Here is a 10,310-nt window from a genome sequence, read left to right as displayed (position 1 = left end):
TGTCATAAGCTTTGAGGCCGGTAGTGAGATGAAATAGAGAGAGTAGGAATGGTTGTTGAGATTGTAGTGAAGTGCTTGGACCCAAGTGGTGTGAGGAGGCTGGCAACGAGGGAAGTGGCTAAGCAACTTGCCAGGATTAACCGCGAGTTTGACAGCTCAATAGTTGAAGAAAACAATGAAGAGACTAAGAGCGTGGTGCACCAAGAAAACCTCTACTCCCATGCGACTTCAACTACTTCAAGGATGAGCTAACATGGGAGGACGGGCTCTCTTTTCTATTTAGTAGGTTCCAACATCCAATCCTTTGTTACTATAATGACACGTCTATTAATTGTCCATAAGGACTTCTAGGGTTGATTGTGTATTCTATATATATTTATGTTATGTTTGCCATTTGTTTTGGACTTATAGTTGTGGAAGCATTTGTGCAAGTTTAATTGTCACAATCTAATATCATTGTGCACTAAGGTAGACTTACAGAAGGCCGACATATGGTCATTTTGACATTATCATAATCTCTCTTTCCCTTTATCTTTTCTTTGTTGTCTTTTTTTTTTCCCTTACATATGACAATAATAGGTCCAAAAAAAAAAAATCTACTCACTGCTTTTCATCTTCTTCTTTTCTTATTATAAACCCAATTCAATTTTATGACAAGTAAGAATCCCCATTCACTTCCAGTCTTTAGTTTTCCTAATTATATTGCAATTAATCTTGATGTAAATTTCATTTCTGTGAAAAGATAACAGAATTGTTGGCCAAAAGGATTCTAATAGGCCAGAAAAAGTGTCTTTTTCAATTTTTCTTTCTTTTTTGTAATATGATCGTAATTTGATATGATGGCAAAACAAAAATAAAATCTCAATTTGCTTTACTTTATCTTTATTTTTAGGTTCATTTAATCAGTTTAGTGTTAAATTAGAGTAAAATTGGGAAAGACAAACCGATTCAAAACTCGGAAAATACCACATCTTCCAACCTTGATATGATTACTTATATTTGTGCAAGTTTAATTGTCACAATCTAATATCATAGTGCACTAAGGTAGACTTACAGAAGGCCGACATATGGTCATTTTGACATTATCATAATCTCTCTTTCCCTTTATCTTTTCTTTGTTGTCTTTTTTTTTTTCCCTTACATATGACAATAATAGGTCCAAAAAAAAAAAAAAAAAAAAAAAAATCTACTCACTACTTTTCATCTTCTTCTTTTCTTATTATAAACCCAATTCAATTTTATGACAAGTAAGAATCCCCATTCACTTCTAGTCTTTACTTTTCCCTAATTATATTGCAATTAATCTTGATGTAAATTTCATTTCCGTGAAAAGATAACAGAATTGTTGGCCAAAAGGATTCTAATAGGCCAGAAAAAGTGTCTTTTTTCAATTTTTCTTTCTTTTTGTAATATGATCGTAATTTGATATGATGGCAAAACAAAAATAAAATCTCAATTTGCTTTACTTTATCTTTATTTTTAGGTTCAGTTAATCAGTTTAGTGTTAAATTAGAGTAAAATTGGGAAAGACAAACCGATTCAAAACTTGGAAAATACCACATCTTCCAACCTTGATATGATTACTTATATTTGTGCAAGTTTAATTGTCACAATCTAATATCATAGTGCACTAAGGTAGACTTACAGAAGGCCGACATATGGTCATTTTGACATTATCATAATCTCTCTTTCCCTTTGTCTATCTTTGTTGTCTTTTTTTTCCCTTACATATGACAATAATAGGTCCAAAAAAAAAAAAATCTACTCACTGCTTTTCATCTTCTTCTTTTCTTATTATAAACCCAATTCAATTTTATGACAAGTAAGAATCCCCATTCACTTCCAGTCTTTAGTTTTCCCTAATTATATTGCAATTAATCTTGATGTAAATTTCATTTCTGTGAAAAGATAACAGAATTGTTGGCCAAAAGGATTCTAATAGGCCAGAAAAAGTGTCTTTTTTCAATTTTTCTTTCTTTTTTGTAATATGATCGTAATTTGATATGATGGCAAAACAAAAATAAAATCTCAATTTACTTTACTTTATCTTTATTTTTAGGTTCATTTAATCAGTTTAGTGTTAAATCAGAGTAAAATTGGGAAAGACAAACTGATTCAAAACTCGGAAAATACCACATCTTCCAACCTTGATATGATTACCTATATATATGATAAAGGGATGAAAAACACTATATTAGTCAATTCAACTAGAACAAAATATTCTTATCCAACATATATGAGAGGATCACAAGATCAATAAAAAAGTACTAGGGAGATTACATGATGATAACTTCATATCACAACAAACTCGTTTTATTTTAGGATAAAAGAACTTAATTTATTGTAAGTTTGATACTAATAAACCGCAATGAAAAACACTAGCTAGCAAGGAATAAATAACCTACATCAAAGGCGATAGAATTTTTTTGTTTTTTGGGTTCTAAAAGGGCAATAAAAATAACCAGTACTTTTTTGTACTCTCTATCGGAACTTTAGAAATTAATGGCTCAGAGTAAATTAATATTTTAGTCATTGACCGGGCTGCTCCTATATAATATCTCAACTGACATTGCAATGTAGTCTCAAACTCTATTTTAATTGATCTGCAAGTGTAACAAAAAAAAAAAAAAAAATCTCTTATCAAAAAATTGAAAACAAAAGTATTTCTTGTAGTTTACCTTCGAGTAATGCATCTTTGCTATATTTCTAAGGCTTCCGTACATACCAAGTCACCACAATGCCTCATTATATTGAAAATGAAGTCAGAATAATGCTTCTCTATATCGCAATTGTTGCAGTTCGACTGATGGTGACAACCTAGTCTTTTTGCAATTTGGAAAGAACGTGATGGTTTTAATTGGTGATGGGCTTAAGGCTCGTCCGCCCATGCTGGTTCCAAAAGGCCCGGCCCACGGGAATAGGGCCCGTGGATGGGGGAAGGCATAAAAGGGAGGAGAGAGAGAGAGAGAGATGACACTCGTTGGAAATAAAAACGCACGTACGTCTTCTCCCGCGCGCTCCCACTCCCTCCAAAAAGGAACAGTAAGCAAATGGCGACACTGTCTTCCCTTCAAGGCGTCATTGGATCGAACAGGGCCAGTTTCTCTTCCTCTATCAGCGTCGGTGTCTAATCTGTGGCTAACAAGGTACGCTCGAATCCGTGGTGTGCTTTACGATCGGTGATATGTGTTTTTTCCCGAGCTTCGTCTTCCGCATTGATTTAGGGATTCGATTTAGTGTCGAATCCGGTTTTTCGGGGATCCATATTCCCAACATTGGTATCAGAGCCCTAGTTCACGTTTTCCCAACCTGTTGACGTTTTTTGATTGATTTTTCGCAAAAGCAATTCGGCCGTATGGATCGGGGCGAGAAATCCCGACACTTGAGCGCTGTTCGGCCATTTTTCCGAGTTTTCGTAAGTCAAAATCGAATTCTAATGGCATAGGAAGAAAGGCGACGTCGAGATGACTCCGGCGATACGTCGAGCGCCGCCGAGAGACGCCGCACACGCCCACACGCGCGGCCAGAAGCGCTGGCTCGCCCAGCGCGTGCGGCACACGCGCCGGTCGGTGAACTGGCATGTGCTCACTGCCGACCGGCGAGCCGGCACGCGCCGGTCCACGGACCGACGCGTGTGCCGACGTCAACATGACGTCACCCAATGGCCGCACTGCTAGGGTGACGTCATCGATGACGCGCACGACGACATTTCGCCGGTCGGTCACCGGCCGACGACCCGACCCGACCCGAACCGCGGACGCCGACACGTGCGCGGCACGTGCCAACCGACGTCCGCGTGACGTCGCTCGTGCACGCGCGCGGCACGTGCCGTCTGTTCGCCCGAACTAGCCGACCGTCCGACCGTCTGTCCCGGTCCGACCGCCCAACCGGTCCGACAACCCGACCGTTGACCCGTTGACCGTTGACTTTGACCGTTGACCCAAAATATATATATATATATATTGTTTCTTTTTTAGTTATGTCTGTGTGGGTTAGAAGTAATCCATTTTTTATTCTTTATTTGTTGCATGAATCATGGAAAATTATGTATTTTCCATTTTGTTTATTATGGATTAAAAGTGATCCATTTTAGTTCTGCATTTATTGCAGGAACTATGATGCGTAATGCACGGATACCCGCAATCCCGAGAACGGACGAAGGAAGAGCTAGACTGAAAAGGCCGATGAAAGAGTTAGCTGATTATCGGTGGCTTGATGGTGATTTAGTATCACACATGGTCAAGGTCAATCGATGATACAGAAATCATCTGGAATGGTTATCTTATGCCGGATTTTCAGTAGGTGCCGGCTTTGATGAACACTCTTCCACCTGAATGGCAAGGAGTGTTAGATTGGCTATGGGAGGTCAACGTGGTCCCGGATTACAGGGGGCTAGTGGAAGCTTTTATAAGAGAGTACTATAGGATTGAGTTGGCCAAAACTTCAACCCTTAGATTGAGCGCCACATGGCGCAGAGTGAATGCGCCTTGGTGGTGACATGAAAGCTCTCCAAAAGTTTTTCCATGGTTGGCAAATGTGCCTTCAGTTTTCTCAGACACTTTGACTGATAGATTAGAAGGGACTTTCCCTATTTATTTCTTAGATTAGTTTGAGATGTTTTTTGGTGTTGAATATCTCTTTCTATGTTGATATTTCTTTTTGGATATATTACTTAGTGTAATGAATTGTTGTATTAGTTGAAAGCATTATTATTTCATTGGATGTCAATTATCTCGTTGCTTTATGTTAATTGCTGATTCTTTGTGGGTAGTTAGTCAGGTGGGTAGTTATAGAAGTTTTTGTAACTTCATAGAATTAGTTTTGCATAAGACAATTATATTAATGATAGTTTTAAGTTAGGATTTTGGAGGATGATTGGAAACATAGTGACCTTTTGATTCTGAAACCTTACTTGAAATTATTCATTAATATGATGGGTCTGTGCAAATAGGGATGCATAAATGATAGGCATTAATTATTCGTGCATGTATGTCTGATGTGTTCAAATCGATGTTTTCAGCAACTAAGAACGTAATTGCTGATATAAACGGCAACAATTGTGAAATATTGAATATGAAGATTCAATATGTGCTAGAAAAGCAAGAAGCACTAGAAGCTCTTGACCATGTTATGGAAGATCTTGAGGATGCTGTGCGCCACCTTGAGCTGATAGAGGACCGCTTAATGGCATGTGAGCTGAAAATAGAAATTTGCAATGCTAGTTCTAGCTCAGAAAGGGCTTTGAGCTCTAAGCGCAAACGTATTGATTCGTTCAATATGTGGGAATGCAAAGGATCAAGTCCTTATTGCAAGAGATCAAGAGCTAACCAACACAAGAGAGGAAAACGTCCTCTAGTGAAGAAAATGTCAAGGGTGAGGTGTTACAATTGTGACAAGAAGGGTCAATATGCTCGCGACTGTCGTGAGCCAAAGAAGGTACACACCTCTTGTACATTTGAGAACTTTGCATATGTGTCAAGTTCTGAATTATTGGCTGAATCCAATCCTTTGTGGACTAAAGATTCAGGAGCGACAGACCATGCAGCAAAGGATAGATGATCCTTCGTGGAATTCCGACGAATACCAACTGGAACTAAGTGGATTTATGTGGGAAACAACTCCAGAGCTGAAGTGAAAGGGATTAGCACCTACCAACTGAACATGTGTGGTGGGCGCACCTTGTTCCTGCATGATGTTCTAAATGCTCTGGAGATTCGTCGAAATTTAAGTGTCTGTTTTGATGTTGGTTAAGCTTGGTTTTATGTGTGAACTTCCATAATAGCGATGTAGATTTGTATTTGGATACAAACTACTATAGATGTGGTCACTTTCTAGATGGTTTTATTGTACTGAATGTTGACTGTGGTGATGTCAATATGCTATTCCCTTATTTCACGTTTTTTACTTCATGTGATAATGATGTGAATGTGTGGCATGCTAGATTTGGTCATATTGGCCAACAATGTATAAATAGACTAGCCAAAAAGGGCTTGTTGGGCAACATTGAAAAAGTCGATTTGCCCAGATGTTAGCATTGCCTAGTAGGGAAAACGACAAGGAAACCATTTGGAAAAGATAAAGAGCTGAATTTCCTCTGCATTTAATCCATTATGATATATGTGGTTCAATGAATGTGAGAAGAAGGCATGGGGCTGTTTATTTCATCACTTTTATAGATGATTATACTCGATTCGGATATGTCTATTTGATTTCTCATAAATTTGAAGCATTATATTGTTTCAAAAGGTTTATGAACTTGGTTGAAAATCAATTAGACAAGAAAATAAAAGTATTTAGATCCGATCGAGGTCGAGAATATTTATCTGATGAGTTCAGAAAATCATGTGATGAAAAAGGAATAGAAAGACAGTTATCTATTCCATATACTCCTCAATAAAATGGTGTTGCAGAGAGAAGAAACAGAACCCTACTGGAATTGGTTAGGTCCACGATGGTGCATGCTAACTTACATATCATTTTTTTGGAGTGATACGTTGTTAACTGCTGCCTATATACTTAACCGGGTGCCTTCCAAATCAGTTAGTTCCACTCCATATGAGTTATGGACAGGTAGAAAACCGGACTTAAGTTTTCTTAAGCCATGGGTTGTGCTGCCTATACTCATGAGTCCTCTCACAAGTTTGGGAAATTGGGTCCCAAAGGAAATAATAGTATTTATGAGATACTCTGAATACTCGAAAGGGTATGTGTTCATAGGTGAGCAGGAAAGTGGGAGTATAACTGAATTTGAATCACATGATGTCACATTCTTAGTGAATGAATTTCCTAAGAAGGGAAAAATAGGAGAAGATTACTCCATATTTGAAACATTGGATCAAGATAATGATATTAGAGGAGTTCGTCCAAGTGGGAGTAATATGAGAAGTGATGAATTGAATTCAACTCATTCTCAATTACAACCACATGATGAAATGATATCGTCATTATCTAATCCGAGTGGGAGCATAATGGGGAATGATGTGCTAAGTGTATATTATCCCATATAGCGAACAAGTTGCCAAAGTATTCCCCATCGACGTTTCGACATTGAAGGGGAAACTTTTATGGTTGCTCCACAAGATGAGGATGAGCTAAGAAATATTAATGAGGCTCTGAATTGCCCTAGTAAGGAAAAAAAAAAATAGATTTATGCAATGAAAGAGGAAATTGAGTCAATGAAATCAACCAAGTCTGGGAACTGGTTGATCTTCCAAAAGGGACGCAGAGCTATTGGGAACAAGTGGGTTCTCAAAATAAAGCGAAAGGCTGATGGCTCGATAGAAAGGCATAAGGCTCGCATTGTGGTGAAGGGGTATAATCAATAGGAAGATATTGATTATGAAGATACATTTTCTCCTATAATGAGATTTACCTTGATTCGCATAATTCTGGCAATAGTGTTTAGTATGGATCTTGAGTTACATCAAATGGATGTAAAGACTGCTTTCCTCAAAGGAGAATTAGAGGAATGAATATATATGGAACAACCTGCTGGTTTCATAGTGAAAGGCCAAGAAGAATAGGTATGTCGACTTTGGGGGTCGATATATGGCCTTAAGCAGTCGTCAAGACAATGGTATATACGTTTTCATAATGCCATAATAGCATATGATTTTACAATGATAGATGAGGATCATTGTATATATATCAAAAGATCCAAAGGTCTATTTGTGATCATATCATTATATGTTGATGATATACTAATTGCCGGAAGCAATATGGAGCTTGTCAATACTGTCAAAAGTTGGTTGTCTTCCAATTTTGAATTGAAGGATATGGGATTGTAAACCCATTGACACTCCTATTGCAAAAGGTGAAGGATTAAGCCATAGACTGTGTCCAAGGACTCCACAAAAGAAGGAACAAACGAAATATGTTCCTTATGCTAGTGTTGTTGGGAGTTTGATGTACACTATGATGTGTACAAGACTTGACATATGTTATGCAGTTGGAATGGTGAGTAGATACCAATCTAACACAGGTCAAGCACGTTGGAAAGCCGTTAAGAGAATACTAAGGTATCTAAAGGAGACTGCTGATCATACGTTGAGTTATTAAGGAAAGGATCTATGACTTTAAGGCTATTCTGATGTTGATTGGGGAGGAGATTTAAATGAAAGAAAATCTACCTCTGGATTTGTTTTCTTACCGAATAATGGCACCATATGTTGGAGCAGTAAGAAACAAAAGTGTATAGCCTTGTCCATGATGGAAACTGAGTTCGTGCCATTATCAGCAGAAATATAAGAAGATGTTTGGCTTAAGAGATTGTTGGATCATTTAGGTGTTATTAGAAGTGCTGCAGATTCATTATTGGTTAACTGTGATAGCCAAGCAGCAAAAGAGTACACCAAAGATCCAAAATATCTTAGCAAGACCAAACATATAGATACCGAGTATACTTTTGTCAATGATATAATTGCACGAAAAGATGTGGACTTAGAGTACATACTACGCATAGAATGGTAGCAGATCCTATGAAAAAGCCAATACCTAGAGATGTGTTTTGTGACCATATAAAATCTCTAGGATTGCGTAGAATCTGATATACTGGATTAAAATTTCCCTGAAATGTTCACATTTGATGAATTTGTGTTTTCATCATTAATGCCTATGAATCTTTGTTTGATCTTTATGCATCTTAATGCTCAGTGCATTACTTTAAGTTGAGAAAGTATGTCGGATAGATATAATATTAGCCCACTCACACGGGTAATCGTCTCTATTTACTGTGTGATAGATAGAGATGAGACTATTTTTAAGCTTATTATCTAGGAGATAATCGAGAGCTCAAGCTTAAAATACGTATGTCGCCTTAACTAAGTGTTAAGATGAGGACATAATACTAACTATGTCCGAAAGTAAAATAACCCACATATTTTACTTTATCTGTCTAAGATGAGGATACAATACTAACTATGCCATATGTTCCTTATGCTAGTGCTGTTGGGAGCTTGATGTACGCTATGATGTGTACAAGACTTGACATATGTTATGCAGTTGGAATGGTGAGTAGATACCAATCCAACCCAGGTCAAGCACGTTGGAAAGCCGTTAAGAGAATACTAAGGTATCTAAAGGGGACTGCTGATCATACGTTGAGTTATTAAGGAAAGGATCTGTGACTCTAAGGCTATTCTGATGTTGATTAGGGAGGAGATTTAAATGAAAGAAAATCTACCTCTGGATTTGTTTTCTTACCGAATAATGGCACCATATGTTGGAGCAGTAAGAAACAAAAGTGTATAGCCTTGTCCATGATGGAAACTGAGTTCGTGGCATTATCAGCAGCAATATAAGAAGATGTTTGGCTTAAGAGATTGTTGGATCATTTAGGTGTTATTAGAAGTGCTGCAGATTCATTATTGGTTAACTGTGATAGCCAAGCAGCAAAAGAGTACACCAAAGATCCAAAATATCATGGTAAGACCAAACATATAGATACCAAGTATACTTTTGTCAAGGATATAATTGCACGAAAAGATGTGGACTTAGAGTACATACTACGCATAGAATGGTAGCAGATCTTATGAAAAAGCCAATACCTAGAGATGTGTTTTGTGACCATATAAAATCTCTAGGATTGCGTAGAGTCTGATGTACTGGATTAAAATTTCCTTGAAGTGTTCACATTTGATGAATTTGTGTTTTCATCATTAATGCCTATGAATCTTTGTTTGATCTTTATGCATCTTAATGCTCAGTACATTACTTTAAGTTGAGAAAGTATGTCGGATAGATATAAGATTAGCCCACTCACACGAGTAATCGTCTCTATTTACTGTGTGATAGATAGAGATGAGACTATTTTTAAGCTTATTATCTAAGAGATAATCGAGAGCTCAAGCTTAAAATACGTATGTCGCCTTAACTAAGTGTTAAGATGATGACATAATACTAACTATGTCCGAAAGTAAAATAACCCACATATTTTACTTTATCTATCTATGATGCTAGATGTGAGTTCTGATAAATTTTGTAAATGAGTAGATACGTGAACTCAAGTTAGACATTGGGTATGTCTGAACTATCATCTATACGGTATTGAAGGTGTAGACATACACTCCATGGGAAATGAGTTATTACCGTAATACTTATTTCATACTACGTATGCATGAGACGACCAATAAGAGTGGCAAAAGTTTGATCTCAACTTTTTATGTCGTGTGAGACTCTTGAGGAAAAGAGTTCCTCAATTCATTTGTCCCCTCATGACTCTTACTTATTCTCAAGATTTCTATTTAGTGTTTGCTATCTTAGGGTGTTGCCAGTGGTCATGAGTTGATTCGATCTAATGGGACATTTCTAGA

This window comes from Eucalyptus grandis, chromosome 6 (genome assembly GCF_016545825.1).
Source record: "Eucalyptus grandis isolate ANBG69807.140 chromosome 6, ASM1654582v1, whole genome shotgun sequence".
Classification (NCBI taxonomy): domain Eukaryota; kingdom Viridiplantae; phylum Streptophyta; class Magnoliopsida; order Myrtales; family Myrtaceae; genus Eucalyptus; species Eucalyptus grandis.
The sequence above is the reverse complement of the archived record's forward strand: the minus strand, read 5'-3'. Positions refer to the sequence as shown.